Below are 18,815 nucleotides of genomic sequence, written 5' to 3' on the forward strand. Positions count from 1 at the left end.
CGATGCACCTCGGCAGGTTTACTGTATCCCTTGGACCCTCCCATTGACGATGAAAAACAGAAATTGCATCGGAATTAAATATAAGAGACACAATGCCGACTTAAGTACAGGAAGACTGAGTCTTCCTACTGTCTATGTTTTGAGCGTTTCCTGTGTCACCAGTTTTACATTCTGATGCACCTCTGCAGGCTTACTGTATTCCTTGGACCTTCCCATTGACGATGAAACACAGAAACTGCATCGGAATTATATATAAGAGACAAAATGCCAACTTAAGTACAGGAAGACTGAGTCTTCCTACTGTCTATGTTTTGAGCGTTTCCTGTGTCACCAGTTTTACATCCCGATGAACCTCTACAGAATTACTGTATCCCTTGGACCTTCACTGTTACGATGAAACACAGATAGTGCATCGGAGTTAAATATAAGAGACACAATGCCGACTTAATTACAGGAAGAATGAGTCTTCCTACTGTCTATGGGTTGAGCATTTCCTGTGTCACCAGTTTTACATACTGATGCACCTCTGCAGGTTTACTGTATCCCTTGGACCTTCCCATTGACGATGAAAAATAGAAATTGCATCGGAATTAAATATAAAAGACACAATGCCGGCTTAAGTACAGGAAGACTGAGTCTTCCTACTGTCTATGTTTTGAGCGTTTCCTGTGTCATCAGTTCTACTTTCCGATGGACCTCTGCAGGATTACTATATCCCTTGGACCTTCCCATTCACGATGAAACACAGAAATTTCATCGGAATTAAATATAAGAGACACAATGCCGACTTAAGTACAGGAAGACTGAGTCTTCCTACTCTCTATGTTTTGAGCGTTTCCTGTGTCACCAGTTTTACATTCTGATGCACCTCTGCAGGCTTACTGTATCCCTTGGACCTTCCCATTGACGATGGAACACAGAAATTGCATCGGAATTAAATATAAGAGACACAATGCCGACTTAAGTACAGGAAGACTGAGTCTTCCTACTGTCTATGTTTTAAGCGTTTCCTGTGTCACCAGTTTTACATTCTGATGCTCCTCTGCAGGTTTTCTGTATCCATTGGACCTTCCCTTTGACGATGATACACAGAAATTTCATCGGAAATAAATATAAGAGACACAATGCCGACTTGAGTATAGGAAGACTGAGTCTTTCTACTGTCTATGAATTGAGCGTTTCCTGTTTCACCAGTTTTACATTCCGATGCACCTCTGCAGGTTTCCTGTATTCCTTGGACCTTCCCATTGACGATGAAACACAGAAATTGCATCGGAATTAAATATAAGAGACACAATGCTGACTTAAGTACAGGAAGACTGAGTCTTCCTACTGTCTATGTTTTAAGCGTTTCCTGTGTCACCAGTTTTACATTCGGATGCACCTCTGCAGGTTTACTGTATCCCTTGGACCTTCCCATTGACGATGAAACACAGAAATTGCATCGGAATTAAATATAAGAGACACAATGCCGACTTAAGTACAGGAAGACTGAGTCTTCCTACGGTCTATGTTTTGAGCGTTTCCTGTGTCACTAGTTTTACATTCCGATGCACCTCTGCAGGTTTACTGTATCCCTTGGACCTTCCCATTGACGATGAAACACAGAAATTGCATCGGAATTAAATATAAGAGACACAATGCCGACTTAAGTACAGGAAGACTGAGTCTTCCTACTCTCTATGTTTTGAGCGTTTCCTGTGTCACCAGTTTTACATTCTGATGCACCTCTGCAGGCCTACTGTATCCCTTGGACCTTCCCATTGACGATGAAACACAGAAATTGCATCGGAATTAAATATAAGAGACACAATGCCGACTTAAGTACAGGAAGACTGAGTCTTCCTACGGTCTATGTTTTGAGCGTTTCCTGTGTCACTAGTTTTACATTCCGATGCACCTCTGCAGGTTTACTGTATCCCTTGGACCTTCCCATTGACGATGAAACACAGAAATTGCATCGGAATTAAATATAAGAGACACAATGCCGACTTAAGTACAGGAAGACTGAGTCTTCCTACTCTCTATGTTTTGAGCGTTTCCTGTGTCACCAGTTTTACATTCTGATGCACCTCTGCAGGCCTACTGTATCCCTTGGACCTTCCCATTGACGATGAAACACAGAAATTGCATCGGAATTAAATATAAGAGACACAATGCCGACTTAAGTACAGGAAGACTGAGTCTTCCTACTGTCTATGTTTTGAGCGTTTCCTGTGTCACTAGTTTTACATTCCGATGCACCTCTGCAGGTTTACTGTATCCCTTGGACCTTCCCATTGACGATGAAACACAGAAATTGCATCGGAATTAAATAAAAGAGACACAATGCCGACTTAAGTACAGGAAGACTGGGTCTTCCTACTATCTATGTTTTGAGCGTTTCCTGTGTCACCAGTTTTACATTCTGATGCACCTCTGCAGGTTTTCTGTATCCATTGGACCTTCCCATTGACGATGAAACACAGAAATTGCATCGGAATTAAATATAAGAGACACAATGACGACTTAAGTACAGGAAGACTGAGTCTTCCTACTGTCTATGGTTTGAGCGTTTCCTGTGTCACTAGTTTTACAATCCGATGCACCTCTGCAGGTTTACTGTATCCCTTGGACCTTCCCATTGACGATGAAACACAGAAATTGCATCGGAATTAAATATAAGAGACACAATCCCGACTTAAGTACAGGAAGACTGAGTCTTCCTACTCTCTATGTTTTGAGCGTTTCCTGTGTCACCAGTTTTACATTCTGATGCACCTCTGCAGGCCTACTGTATCCCTTGGACATTCCCATTGACGATGAAACACAGAAATTGCATCGGAAGTAAATTTAAGTGGCACAATGACAACCTAAGTATAGGAAGACTGAGTCTTCCTACTGTCTATGTTTTGAGCGTTTCCTGTGTCACCAGATTTACATTCTGATGCACCTCTGCAGGTCTTCTGTATCCATTGTACCTTCCCATTGACGATGAAACACAGAAATTGCATCGGAATTAAATATAAGAGACACAATGCCGACTTAAGTACAGGAAGACTGAGTCTTCCTACTGTCTATGATTTTAGCGTTTCCTGTGTCACAAGTTTTACATTCTGATGCACCTCTGCAGGTTTTCTGTATCCATTGGACCTTCCCATTGACGATGAAACACAGAAATTGCATCGGAATTAAATATAAGAGACACAATGCCGACATAAGTGCAGGAAGACTGAGTCTTCCTACTGTCTATCTTTTGAGCGTTTCCTGTGTCACCAGTTTTACATTCCGATGCACCTCTGCAGGTTTACTGTATCCCTTGGACGTTCCCATTGACGATGAAACACAGAAATTGCATCGGAATTATATATATGAGACACAATGCCGTTTTAAGTACAGGAAGACCGAGTCTTCCTACTGTCTATGTTTTGAGCGTTTCCTGTGTCACCAGTTTTACATTTCGATACACCTCTACAGGTTTACTGTATCCCTTGGACCTTCACAGTGACGATGAAACACAGAAATTGAATCGGAATTAAATATAAGAGACACAATGCCGACTTAAGTACAGGAAGACTAAGTCTTCGTACTGTCTATGTTTTGAGCGTTTCCTGTGTCATCAGTTTTACTTACCGATGCACCGCTGCCGGTTTTCTATATCCCTTGGACCTCCCCTTTCACAATGAAACACAGAAATTTCATCGGAAATAAATATAAGATACACAATGCCGACTTGAGTATAGGAAGACTGAGTCTTCCTACTGTCTATGATTTGAGCGTTTCCTGTGTCACCAGTTTTACATTCCGATGCACCTCTGCAGGTTTCCTGTATCCCTTGGACCTTCCCATTGACGATGAAACACAAAAATTCCATCGGAATTAGATATAAGAGACACAATGCCGACTTAAGTACAGGAAGACTGAGTCTTCCTACTGTCTATATTTTGAGCGTTTCCTGTGTCACTAGTTTTACATTCCGATGCACCTCTGCAGGTTTACTGTATCCCTTGGACCTTCCCATTGACGATGAAAAACAGAAATTGCATCGGAATTAAATATAAGAGACACAATGCCGACTTACGTACAGGAAGACTGAGTCTTCCTACTGTCTATGTTTTGAGCGTTTCCTGTGTCACCAGTTTTACATTCTGATGCACCTCTGCAGGCTTACTGTATTCCTTGGACCTTCCCATTGACGATGAAACACAGAAACTGCATCGGAATTATATATAAGAGACAAAATGCCAACTTAAGTACAGGAAGACTGAGTCTTCCTACTGTCTATGTTTTGAGCGTTTCCTGTGTCACCAGTTTTACATCCCGATGAACCTCTACAGAATTACTGTATCCCTTGGACCTTCACTGTTACGATGAAACACAGAAATTGCATCGGAGTTAAATATAAGAGACACAATGCCGACTTAATTACAGGAAGAATGAGTCTTCCTACTGTCTATGGGTTGAGCATTTCCTGTGTCACCAGTTTTACATACTGATGCACCTCTGCAGGTTTACTGTATCCCTTGGACCTTCCCATTGACGATGAAAAATAGAAATTGCATCGGAATTAAATATAAAAGACACAATGCCGGCTTAAGTACAGGAAGACTGAGTCTTCCTACTGTCTATGTTTTGAGCGTTTCCTGTGTCATCAGTTCTACTTTCCGATGCACCTCTGTTGGATTACTATATCCCTTGGACCTTCCCATTCACGATGAAACACAGAAATTTCATCGGAATTAAATATAAGAGACACAATGCCGACTTAAGTACAAGAAGACTGAGTCTTCCTACTGTCTATGTTTTGAGCGTTTCCTGTGTCACCAGTTTTACATTCCGATGCACCTTTGGAGGTTTACTGTTTCCCTTGGACCTTCCCATTGACGATGAAACACAGAAATTGCATCGGAATTAAATATAAGAGACACAATGCCGACTTAAGTACAGGAAGACTGAGTCTTCCTACTCTCTATGTTTTGAGCGTTTCCTGTGTCACCAGTTTTACATTCTGATGCACCTCTGCAGGCTTACTGTATCACTTGGACCTTCCCATTGACGATGGAACACAGAAATTGCATCGGAATTAAATATAAGAGACACAATGCCGGCTTAAGTACAGGAAAACTGAGTCTTCCTACTGTCTATGTTTTAAGCGTTTCCTGTGTCACCAGTTTTACATTCTGATGCTCCTCTGCAGGTTTTCTGTATCCATTGGACCTTCCCTTTGACGATGAAACACAGAAATTTCATCGGAAATAAATATAAGAGACACAATGCCGACTTGAGTATAGGAAGACTGAGTCTTCCTACTGTCTATGAATTGAGCGTTTCCTGTTTCACCAGTTTTACATTCCGATGCACCTCTGCAGGTTTCCTGTATTCCTTGGACCTTCCCATTGACGATGAAACACAGAAATTGCATCGGAATTAAATATAAGAGACACAATGCTGACTTAAGTACAGGAAGACTGAGTCTTCCTACTGTCTATGTTTTAAGCGTTTCCTGTGTCACCAGTTTTATATTCCGATGCACCTCCGCATGTTTACTGTATCCCTTGCACCTTCCCATTGACGATGAAACACAGAAATTGCATCGGAATTAAATATAAGAGACACAATGCCGACTTAAGTACAGGAAGACTGAGTCTTCCTCCTGTCTATGTTTTGAGCGTTTCCTGTGTCACTAGTTTTACATTCCGATGCACCTCTGCAGGTTTACTGTATCCCTTGGACCTTCCCATTGACGATGAAACACAGAAATTGCATCGGAATTAAATATAAGAGACACAATGCCGACTTAAGTACAGGAAGACTGAGTCTTCCTACTGTCTATATTTTGAGCGTTTCCTGTGTCACTAGTTTTACATTCCGATGCACCTCTGCAGGTTTACTGTATCCCTTGGACCTTCCCATTGACGATGAAAAACAGAAATTGCATCGGAATTAAATATAAGAGACACAATGCCGACTTACGTACAGGAAGACTGAGTCTTCCTACTGTCTATGTTTTGAGCGTTTCCTGTGTCACCAGTTTTACATTCTGATGCACCTCTGCAGGCTTACTGTATTCCTTGGACCTTCCCATTGACGATGAAACACAGAAACTGCATCGGAATTATATATAAGAGACAAAATGCCAACTTAAGTACAGGAAGACTGAGTCTTCCTACTGTCTATGTTTTGAGCGTTTCCTGTGTCACCAGTTTTACATCCCGATGAACCTCTACAGAATTACTGTATCCCTTGGACCTTCACTGTTACGATGAAACACAGAAATTGCATCGGAGTTAAATATAAGAGACACAATGCCGACTTAATTACAGGAAGAATGAGTCTTCCTACTGTCTATGGGTTGAGCATTTCCTGTGTCACCAGTTTTACATACTGATGCACCTCTGCAGGTTTACTGTATCCCTTGGACCTTCCCATTGACGATGAAAAATAGAAATTGCATCGGAATTAAATATAAAAGACACAATGCCGGCTTAAGTACAGGAAGACTGAGTCTTCCTACTGTCTATGTTTTGAGCGTTTCCTGTGTCATCAATTCTACTTTCCGATGCACCTCTGCAGGATTACTATATCCCTTGGACCTTCCCATTCACGATGAAACACAGAAATTTCATCGGAATTAAATATAAGAGACACAATGCCGACTTAAGTACAAGAAGACTGAGTCTTCCTACTGTCTATGTTTTGAGCGTTTCCTGTGTCACCAGTTTTACATTCCGATGCACCTTTGGAGGTTTACTGTTTCCCTTGGACCTTCCCATTGACGATGAAACACAGAAATTGCATCGGAATTAAATATAAGAGACACAATGCCGACTTAAGTACAGGAAGACTGAGTCTTCCTACTCTCTATGTTTTGAGCGTTTCCTGTGTCACCAGTTTTACATTCTGATGCACCTCTGCAGGCTTACAGTATCCCTTGGACCTTCCCATTGACGATGGAACACAGAAATTGCATCGGAATTAAATATAAGAGACACAATGCCGGCTTAAGTACAGGAAAACTGAGTCTTCCTACTGTCTATGTTTTAAGCGTTTCCTGTGTCACCAGTTTTACATTCCGATGCTCCTCTGCAGGTTTTCTGTATCCATTGGACCTTCCCTTTGACGATGAAACACAGAAATTTCATCGGAAATAAATATAAGAGACACAATGCCGACTTGAGTATAGGAAGACTGAGTCTTCCTACTGTCTATGAATTGAGCGTTTCCTGTTTCACCAGTATTACATTCCGATGCACCTCTGCAGGTTTCCTGTATTCCTTGGACATTCCCATTGACGATGAAACACAGAAATTGCATCGGAATTAAATATAAGAGACACAATGCTGACTTAAGTACAGGAAGACTGAGTCTTCCTACTGTCTATGTTTTAAGCGTTTCCTGTGTCACCAGTTTTATATTCCGATGCACCTCCGCATGTTTACTGTATCCCTTGCACCTTCCCATTGACGATGAAACACAGAAATTGCATCGGAATTAAATATAAGAGACACAATGCCGACTTAAGTACAGGAAGACTGAGTCTTCCTCCTGTCTATGTTTTGAGCGTTTCCTGTGTCACTAGTTTTACATTCCGATGCACCTCTGCAGGTTTACTGTATCCCTTGGACCTTCCCATTGACGATGAAACACAGAAATTGCATCGGAATTAAATATAAGAGACACAATGCCGACTTAAGTACAGGAAGACTGAGTCGTCCTACTCTCTATGTTTTGAGCGTTTCCTGTGTCCTCAGTTTTACATTCTGATGCACCTCTGCAGGCTTACTGTATCCCTTGGACCTTCCCATTGACGATGAAACACAGAAATTGCATCGGAATTATTTATAAGAGACAAAATGCCGACTTAAGTACAGGAAGACTGAGTCTTCCCACTGCCTATAATTTGAGCGTTTCCTGTCTCACCAGTTTTACATTCCGATGCACCTGTACAGGTTTACTGTATCCGTTGGACCTTCACAGTGACGATGAAACACAGAAATTGCATCGGAAGTAAATATAAGAGACACAATGCCATCTTAAGTACAGGAAGATTAAGTCTTCCAACTGTCTATGATTTTAACGTTTCCTGTGTCATCAGTTTCACTTTCCGATGCACCTCTGCAGGTTTACTATATCTCTTGGACCTTCCCATTCACGATGAAACACAGAAATTTCATCAGAAATAAATATAAGAGACACAATGCCGACTTAAGTATAGGAAGACTGAGTCTTCCTACTGTCCATGTTTTGAGCGTTTCCTGTGTCACCAGATTTACATTCTGATGCACCTCTGCAGGCATTCTGTATCCATTGGACCTTCCCATTGACGATGAAACACAGAAATTACATCGGAATTAAATATAAGAGACACAATGCCGACTTAAGTGCAGGAAGACTGAGACTTCCTACTGTCTATGTTTTGAGCGTTTCCTGTGTTACCAGTTTTACATTCCGATGCACCTCTTCAGGTTTACTGTATCCCTTGGACCTTCCCATTGTCGATGAAACACAGAAATCGCATCGGAATTAAATATAAGAGACACAATGGCGACTTAAGTACAGTAAGACTGAGTCTTCCTACTGTCTATGTTTTGATTGTTTCCTGTGTCACCAGTTTCACATTCCGATGCACCTCCGCAGGTTTACTGTATCCCTTGGACCTTCCCATTGACGATAAAGCACAGAAATTGCATTGGAATTAAATATAAGAGACACAATGCTGACTTAAGTACAGAAAGACTGAGTTTTCCTACTGTCTATGTTTTGTGCGTTTCCTGTGTCATCAGTTTTACATTCCGATGCACCTCTTCAGGTTTACTGTATCCCTTGGTCCTTCCCATTGACGATGAAAAACAGAAATAGCACCGGAATTAAATTTAAGAGACACAATGCCGACTCAAGTACAGGAAGACTAAGTCTTCCTACTGTCTATGTTTTGAGCGTTTCCTGTGTCATCAGTTTTACTTTCCGATGCACCTCTGCAGGTCTTCTGTAACCATTGGACCTTGCCATTGACGTTGAAACACAGAAATTGCATCGGAATTAAATATAAGAGACACAATGCCGATTTAAGTACAGGAAGACTGAGTCTTCCTACTGTCTATGTTTTGAGCGTTTCCTGTGTCACCAGTTTTACATTTCGATACACCTTTGCAGGTTTACTGTATCCCTTGGACCTTCACAGTGACAATGAAACACAGAAATTGAATCGGAATTAAATATAAGAGACACAATGCCGACTTAAGTACAGGAAGACTAAGTCTTCCTACTGTCTATGTTTTGAGCGTTTCCTGTGTCATCAGTTTTACTTTCCGATGCACCGCTGCAGGTTTTCTATATCCCTTGGACCTCCCCTTTCACAATGAAACACAGAAATTTCATCGGAAATAAATATAAGAGACACAATGCCGACTTGAGTATAGGAAGACTGAGTCTTCCTACTGTCTATGATTTGAGCGTTTCCTGTGTCACCAGTTTTACATTCCGATGCACCTCTGCAGGTTTCCTGTATCCCTTGGTCCTTCCCATTGACGATGAAACACAGAAATAGCATCGGAATGAAATATAAGAGACACAATGCCGACATAAGTACAGGAAGACTGAGTCTTCCTACTGTCTATGTTTTGAGCGTTTCCTGTGTCACCAGTTTTATATTCCGATGCACCTCTGCATGTTTACTGTATCCCTTGGACCTTCCCATTGACGATGAAACACAAAAATTCCATCGGAATTAAATATAAGAGACACAATGCCGACTTAAGTACAGGAAGACTGAGTCTTCCTACTCTCTATGTTTTGAGCGTTTCCTGTGTCACCAGTTTTACATTCTGATGCACCTCTGCAGGCTTACTGTATTCCTTGGACCTTCCCATTGACGATGAAACACAGAAATTGCATCGGAATTATATATAAGAGACTAAATGCCAACTTAAGTACAGGAAGACTGAGTCTTCCTACTGTCTATGTTTTGAGCGTTTCCTGTGTCACCAGTTTTACATCCCGATGAACCTCTACAGAATTACTGTATCCCTTGGACCTTCACTGTTACGATGAAACACAGAAATTGCATCGGAGTTAAATATAAGAGACACAATGCCGACTTAATTACAGGAAGAATGAGTCTTCCTACTGTCTATGGGTTGAGTATTTCCTGTGTCACCAGTTTTACATACTGATGCACCTCTGCAGGTTTACTGTATCCCTTGGACCTTCCCATTGACGATGAAAAATAGAAATTGCATCGGAATTAAATATAAGAGACAAAATGCCGACTTAAGTACAGGAAGACTGAGTCTTCCTACTGTCTATGTTTTGAGCGTTTCCTGTGTCATCAGTTCTACTTTCCGATGCACCTCTGCAGGATTACTATATCCCTTGGACCTTCCCATTCACGATGAAACACAGAAATTTCATCGGAATTAAATATAAGAGACACAATGCCGACTTAAGTACAAGAAGACTGAGTCTTCCTACTGTCTATGTTTTGAGCGTTTCCTGTGTCACCAGTTTTACATTCCGATGCACCTCTGGAGGTTTACTGTTTCCCTTGGACCTTCCCATTGACGATGAAACACAGAAATTGCATCGGAATTAAATATAAGAGACACAATGCCGACTTAAGTACAGGAAGACTGAGTCTTCCTACTGTCTATGTTTTGAGCGCTTCCTGTGTCACTAGTTTTACATTCCGATGCACCACTGCAGGTTTACTGTATCCCTTGGACCATCCCATTGACGATGAAACACAGAAATTGCATCGGAATTAAATATAAGAGACACAATGCCGACTTAAGTACAGGAAGAATGAGTCTTCCTTCTGTCTATGTGTTGAGCGATTCCTGTGTCACCAGTTTTACAATCCGATGCACCTCTGCAGGTTTACTGTATCCCTTGGACCTTCCCATTGACGATGAAACACAGAAATTGCATCGGAATTAAATATAAGAGACACAATGCCGACTTAAGTACAGGAAGACTGAGTCTTCCTACTGTCTATGATTTGAGCGTTTCCTGTGTCACCAGTTTTACATTCCGATGCACCACTGCAGGTTTCCTGTATCCCTTGGACCTTCCCATTGACGATGAAACACAGAAATTGCATCGGAATTAAATATAAGAGACACAATGCCGACTTAAGTACAGGAAGACTGAGTCGTCCTACTCTCTATGTTTTGAGCGTTTCCTGTGTCCTCAGTTTTACATTCTGATGCACCTCTGCAGGCTTACTGTATCCCTTGGACCTTCCCATTGACGATGAAACACAGAAATTGCATCGGAATTATTTATAAGAGACAAAATGCCGACTTAAGTACAGGAAGACTGAGTCTTCCCACTGCCTATAATTTGAGCGTTTCCTGTCTCACCAGTTTTACATTCCGATGCACCTGTACAGGTTTACTGTATCCGTTGGACCTTCACAGTGACGATGAAACACAGAAATTGCATCGGAAGTAAATATAAGAGACACAATGCCATCTTAAGTACAGGAAGACTAAGTCTTCCAACTGTCTATGATTTTAACGTTTCCTGTGTCATCAGTTTCACTTTCCGATGCACCTCTGCAGGTTTACTATATCTCTTGGACCTTCCCATTCACGATGAAACACAGAAATTTCATCAGAAATAAATATAAGAGACACAATGCCGACTTAAGTATAGGAAGACTGAGTCTTCCTACTGTCCATGTTTTGAGCGTTTCCTGTGTCACCAGATTTACATTCTGATGCACCTCTGCAGGCATTCTGTATCCATTGGACCTTCCCATTGACGATGAAACACAGAAATTACATCGGAATTAAATATAAGAGACACAATGCCGACTTAAGTGCAGGAAGACTGAGACTTCCTACTGTCTATGTTTTGAGCGTTTCCTGTGTTACCAGTTTTACATTCCGATGCACCTCTTCAGGTTTACTGTATCCCTTGGACCTTCCCATTGTCGATGAAACACAGAAATCGCATCGGAATTAAATATAAGAGACACAATGGCGACTTAAGTACAGTAAGACTGAGTCTTCCTACTGTCTATGTTTTGATTGTTTCCTGTGTCACCAGTTTCACATTCCGATGCACCTCCGCAGGTTTACTGTATCCCTTGGACCTTCCCATTGACGATAAAGCACAGAAATTGCATTGGAATTAAATATAAGAGACACAATGCTGACTTAAGTACAGAAAGACTGAGTTTTCCTACTGTCTATGTTTTGTGCGTTTCCTGTGTCATCAGTTTTACATTCCGATGCACCTCTTCAGGTTTACTGTATCCCTTGGTCCTTCCCATTGACGATGAAAAACAGAAATAGCACCGGAATTAAATTTAAGAGACACAATGCCGACTCAAGTACAGGAAGACTAAGTCTTCCTACTGTCTATGTTTTGAGCGTTTCCTGTGTCATCAGTTTTACTTTCCGATGCACCTCTGCAGGTCTTCTGTAACCATTGGACCTTGCCATTGACGTTGAAACACAGAAATTGCATCGGAATTAAATATAAGAGACACAATGCCGATTTAAGTACAGGAAGACTGAGTCTTCCTACTGTCTATGTTTTGAGCGTTTCCTGTGTCACCAGTTTTACATTTCGATACACCTTTGCAGGTTTACTGTATCCCTTGGACCTTCACAGTGACAATGAAACACAGAAATTGAATCGGAATTAAATATAAGAGACACAATGCCGACTTAAGTACGGGAAGACTAAGTCTTCCTACTGTCTATGTTTTGAGCGTTTCCTGTGTCATCAGTTTTACTTTCCGATGCACCGCTGCAGGTTTTCTATATCCCTTGGACCTCCCCTTTCACAATGAAACACAGAAATTTCATCGGAAATAAATATAAGAGACACAATGCCGACTTGAGTATAGGAAGACTGAGTCTTCCTACTGTCTATGATTTGAGCGTTTCCTGTGTCACCAGTTTTACATTCCGATGCACCTCTGCAGGTTTCCTGTATCCCTTGGTCCTTCCCATTGACGATGAAACACAGAAATAGCATCGGAATGAAATATAAGAGACACAATGCCGACATAAGTACAGGAAGACTGAGTCTTCCTACTGTCTATGTTTTGAGCGTTTCCTGTGTCACCAGTTTTATATTCCGATGCACCTCTGCATGTTTACTGTATCCCTTGGACCTTCCCATTGACGATGAAACACAAAAATTCCATCGGAATTAAATATAAGAGACACAATGCCGACTTAAGTACAGGAAGACTGAGTCTTCCTACTCTCTATGTTTTGAGCGTTTCCTGTGTCACCAGTTTTACATTCTGATGCACCTCTGCAGGCTTACTGTATTCCTTGGACCTTCCCATTGACGATGAAACACAGAAATTGCATCGGAATTATATATAAGAGACTAAATGCCAACTTAAGTACAGGAAGACTGAGTCTTCCTACTGTCTATGTTTTGAGCGTTTCCTGTGTCACCAGTTTTACATCCCGATGAACCTCTACAGAATTACTGTATCCCTTGGACCTTCACTGTTACGATGAAACACAGAAATTGCATCGGAGTTAAATATAAGAGACACAATGCCGACTTAATTACAGGAAGAATGAGTCTTCCTACTGTCTATGGGTTGAGTATTTCCTGTGTCACCAGTTTTACATACTGATGCACCTCTGCAGGTTTACTGTATCCCTTGGACCTTCCCATTGACGATGAAAAATAGAAATTGCATCGGAATTAAATATAAGAGACAAAATGCCGACTTAAGTACAGGAAGACTGAGTCTTCCTACTGTCTATGTTTTGAGCGTTTCCTGTGTCATCAGTTCTACTTTCCGATGCACCTCTGCAGGATTACTATATCCCTTGGACCTTCCCATTCACGATGAAACACAGAAATTTCATCGGAATTAAATATAAGAGACACAATGCCGACTTAAGTACAAGAAGACTGAGTCTTCCTACTGTCTATGTTTTGAGCGTTTCCTGTGTCACCAGTTTTACATTCCGATGCACCTCTGGAGGTTTACTGTTTCCCTTGGACCTTCCCATTGACGATGAAACACAGAAATTGCATCGGAATTAAATATAAGAGACACAATGCCGACTTAAGTACAGGAAGACTGAGTCTTCCTACTGTCTATGTTTTGAGCGCTTCCTGTGTCACTAGTTTTACATTCCGATGCACCACTGCAGGTTTACTGTATCCCTTGGACCATCCCATTGACGATGAAACACAGAAATTGCATCGGAATTAAATATAAGAGACACAATGCCGACTTAAGTACAGGAAGAATGAGTCTTCCTTCTGTCTATGTGTTGAGCGATTCCTGTGTCACCAGTTTTACAATCCGATGCACCTCTGCAGGTTTACTGTATCCCTTGGACCTTCCCATTGACGATGAAACACAGAAATTGCATCGGAATTAAATATAAGAGACACAATGCCGACTTAAGTACAGGAAGACTGAGTCTTCCTACTGTCTATGATTTGAGCGTTTCCTGTGTCACCAGTTTTACATTCCGATGCACCACTGCAGGTTTCCTGTATCCCTTGGACCTTCCCATTGACGATGAAACACAGAAATTGCATCGGAATTAAATATAATAGACACAATGCCGACATAAGAACAGGAAGACTGAGTCTTCCTCTTGTCTATGTTTTGAGCGTTTCCTGTGTCACCAGATTTATATTCCGATGCACCTCTGCAGGTTTACTGTATCCCTTGGACCTTCCCATTGACGATGAAACACAAAAATTCCATCGGAATTAAATATAAGAGACACAATGCCGACTTAAGTACAGGAAGACTGAGTCTTCCTACTGTCTATGTTTTAAGCGTTTCCTGTGTCACCAGTTTTATATTCCGATGCATATCCGCATGTTTACTGTATCCCTTGCACCTTCCCATTGACGATGAAACACAGAAATTGCATCGGAATTAAATATAAGAGACACAATGCCGACATAAGTACAGGAAGACTGAGTCTTCCTACAGTCTATGTTTTGAGCGTTTCCTGTGTCACTAGTTTTACATTCCGATGCACCTCTGCAGGTTTACTGTATCCCTTGGACCTTCCCATTGTCGATGAAACACAGAAATCGCATCGGAATTAAATATAAGAGACACAATGGCGACTTAAGTACAGTAAGACTGAGTCTTCCTACTGTCTATGTTTTGATCGTATCCTGTGTCACCAGTTTCACATTCCGATACACCTCCGCAGGTTTACTGTATCCCTTGGACCTTCCCATTGACGATAAAGCACAGAAATTGCATTGGAATTAAATATAAGAGACACAATGCTGACTTAAGTACAGAAAGACTGAGTTTTCCTACTGTCTATGTTTTGTGCGTTTCCTGTGTCATCAGTTTTACATTCCGATGCACCTCTGCAGGTTTACTGTATCCCTTGGTCCTTCCCATTGACGATGAAAAACAGAAATAGCACCGGAATTAAATTTAAGAGACACAATGCCGACTCAAGTACAGGAAGACTATGTCTTCCTACTGTCTATGTTTTTGCGTTTCCTGTGTCATCAGTTTTACTTTCCGATGCACCTCTGCAGGTCTTCTGTAACCATTGGACCTTCCCATTGACGATGAAACACAGAAATTGCATCGGAATTAAATATAAGAGACACAATGCCGATTTAAGTACAGGAAGACTGAGTCTTCCTACTGTCTATTTTTTGAGCGTTTCCTGTGTCACCAGTTTTACATTTCGATACACCTTTGCAGGTTTACTGTATCCCTTGGACCTTCACAGTGACGATGAAACACAGAAATTGAATCGGAATTAAATATAAGAGACACAATGCCGACTTAAGTACAGGAAGACTAAGTCTTCCTACTGTCTATGTTTTGAGCGTTTCCTGTGTCATCAGTTTTACTTTCCGATGCACCGCTGCAGGTTTTCTATATCCCTTGGACCTCCCCTTTCACAATGAAACACAGAAATTTCATCCGAAATAAAAATAAGAGACACAATGCCGACTTGAGTATAGGAAGACTGAGTCTTCCTACTGTCTATGATTTGAGCGTTTCCTGTGTCACCAGTTTTACATTCCGATGCACCTCTGCAGGTTTCCTGTATCCCTTGGACCTTCCCATTGACGATGAAACACAGAAATTGCATCGGAATTAAATATAAGAGACACAATGCCGACATAAGTACAGGAAGACTGAGTCTTCCTCTTGTCTATGTTTTGAGCGTTTCCTGTGTCACCAGTTTTATATTCCGATGCACCTCTGCAGGTTTACTGTATCCCTTGGACCTTCCCATTGACGATGAAACACAAAAATTCCATCGGAATTAAATATAAGAGACACAATGCCGACTTAAGTACAGGAAGACTGAGTCTTCCTACTGTCTATGTTTCGAGCGTTTCCTGTGTCACTAGTTTTACATTCCGATGCACCTCTGCAGGTTTACTGTATCCCTTGGACCTTCCCATTGACGATGAAAAACAGAAATTGCATCGGAATTAAATATAAGAGACACAATGCCGACTTAAGTACAGGAAGACTGAGTCTTCCTACTCTCTATGTTTTGAGCGTTTCCTGTGTCACCAGTTTTACATTCTGATGCACCTCTGCAGGCTTACTGTATTCCTTGGACCTTCCCATTGACGATGAAACACAGAAATTGCATCGGAATTATATATAAGATACAAAATGCCAACTTAAGTACAGGAAGACTGAGTCTTCCTACTGTCTATGTTTTGAGCGTTTCCTGTGTCACCAGTTTTACATCCCGATGAACCTCTACAGAATTACTGTATCCCTTGGACCTTCACTGTTACGATGAAACACAGAAATTGCATCGGAATTAAATATAAGAGACACAATGCCGACTTAATTACAGGAAGAACGAGTCTTCCTACTGTCTATGGGTTGAGTATTTCCTGTGTCACCAGTTTTACATCCTGATGCACCTCTGCAGGTTTACTGTATCCGTTGGACCTTCCCATTGACGATGAAAAATAGAAATTGCATCGGAATTAAATATAAGAGACACAATGCCGACTTAAGTACAGGAAGACTGAGTCTTCCTACTGTCTATGTTTTGAGCGTTTCCTGTGTCATCAGTTCTACTTTCCGATGCACCTCTGCAGGATTACTATATCCCTTGGACCTTCCCATTCACGATGAAACACAGAAATTTCATCGGAATTAAATATAAGAGACACAATGCCGACTTAAGTACAAGAAGACTGAGTCTTCCTACTGTCTATGTTTTGAGCGTTTCCTGTGTCACCAGTTTTACATTCCGATGCACCTCTGGAGGTTTACTGTTTCCCTTGGACCTTCCCATTGACGATGAAACACAGAAATTGCATCGGAATTAAATATAAGAGACACAATGCCGACTTAAGTACAGGAAGACTGAGTCTTCCTACTGTCTATGTTTTGAGCGCTTCCTGTGTCACTAGTTTTACATTCCGATGCACCACTGCAGGTTTACTGTATCCCTTGGACCATCCCATTGACGATGAAACACAGAAATTGCATCGGAATTAAATATAAGAGACACAATGCCGACTTAAGTACAGGAAGAATGAGTCTTCCTACTGTCTATGTGTTGAGCGATTCCTGTGTCACCAGTTTTACAATCCGATGCACCTCTGCAGGTTTACTGTATCCCTTGGACCTTCCCATTGACGATGAAACACAGAAATTGCATCGGAATTAAATATAAGAGACACAATGCCGACTTAAGTACAGGAAGACTGAGTCTTCCTACTGTCTATGATTTGAGCGTTTCCTGTGTCACCAGTTTTACATTCCGATGCACTTCTGCAGGTTTACTGTATCCCTTGGACCTTCCCATTGACGAAGAAACACAGAAATTGCATCGGAATTAAATATAAGAGACATAATGCCGACTTAAGTACAGGAAGACTGAGTCTTTCTACTCTCTGTGTTTTGAGCGATTCCTGTGTCCCCAGTTTTACATTCTGATGCACCTCTGCAGGCTTACTGTATCCCTTGGACCTTCCCATTGACGATGAAACACAGAAATTGCATCGGAATTAAATATAAGAGACACAATGCCGACTTAAGTACAGGAAGACTGAGTCTTCCTACTGTCTATGTTTTAAGCGTTTCCTGTGTCACCAGTTTCATATTCCGATGCACATCCGCATGTTTACTGTATCCCTTGCACCTTCCCATTGACGATGAAACACAGAAATTGCATCGGAATTAAATATAAGAGACACAATGCCGATTTAAGTACAGGAAGACTGAGTCTTCCTACTGTCTATGTTTTGAGCGTTTCCTGTGTCACCAGTTTTACATTTCGATACACCTCTACAGGTTTACTGTATCCCTTGGACCTTCACAGTGACGATGAAACACAGAAATTGAATCGGAATTAAATATAAGAGACACAATGCCGACTTAAGTACAGGAAGACTAAGTCTTCCTACTGTCTATGTTTTGAGCGTTTCCTGTGTCATCAGTTTTACTTTCCGATGCACCGCTGCAGGTTTTCTATATCCCTTGGACATTCCCATTGACGATGAAACACAGAAATTGCATCGGAATTATATATACGAGACAAAATGCCAACTTAAGTACAGGAAGACTGAGTCTTCCCACTGTCTATAATTTGAGCGTTTCCTGTCTCACCAGTTTTACATTCCGATGCACCTGTACAGGTTTACTGTATCCGTTGGACCTTCACAGTGACGATGAAACACAGAAATTGCATCGGAAGTAAATATAAGAGACACAATGCCGTCTTAAGTACAGGAAGACTAAGTCTTCCAACTGTCTATGATTTTAACGTTTCCTGTGTCATCAGTTGCACTTTCCGATGCAACTCTGCAGGTTTACGATATCTCTTGGACCTTCCCATTCACGATGAAACACAGAAATTTCA

Source organism: Schistocerca nitens, chromosome 3, assembly GCF_023898315.1.
Source record: "Schistocerca nitens isolate TAMUIC-IGC-003100 chromosome 3, iqSchNite1.1, whole genome shotgun sequence".
Lineage (NCBI taxonomy): Eukaryota > Metazoa > Arthropoda > Insecta > Orthoptera > Acrididae > Schistocerca > Schistocerca nitens.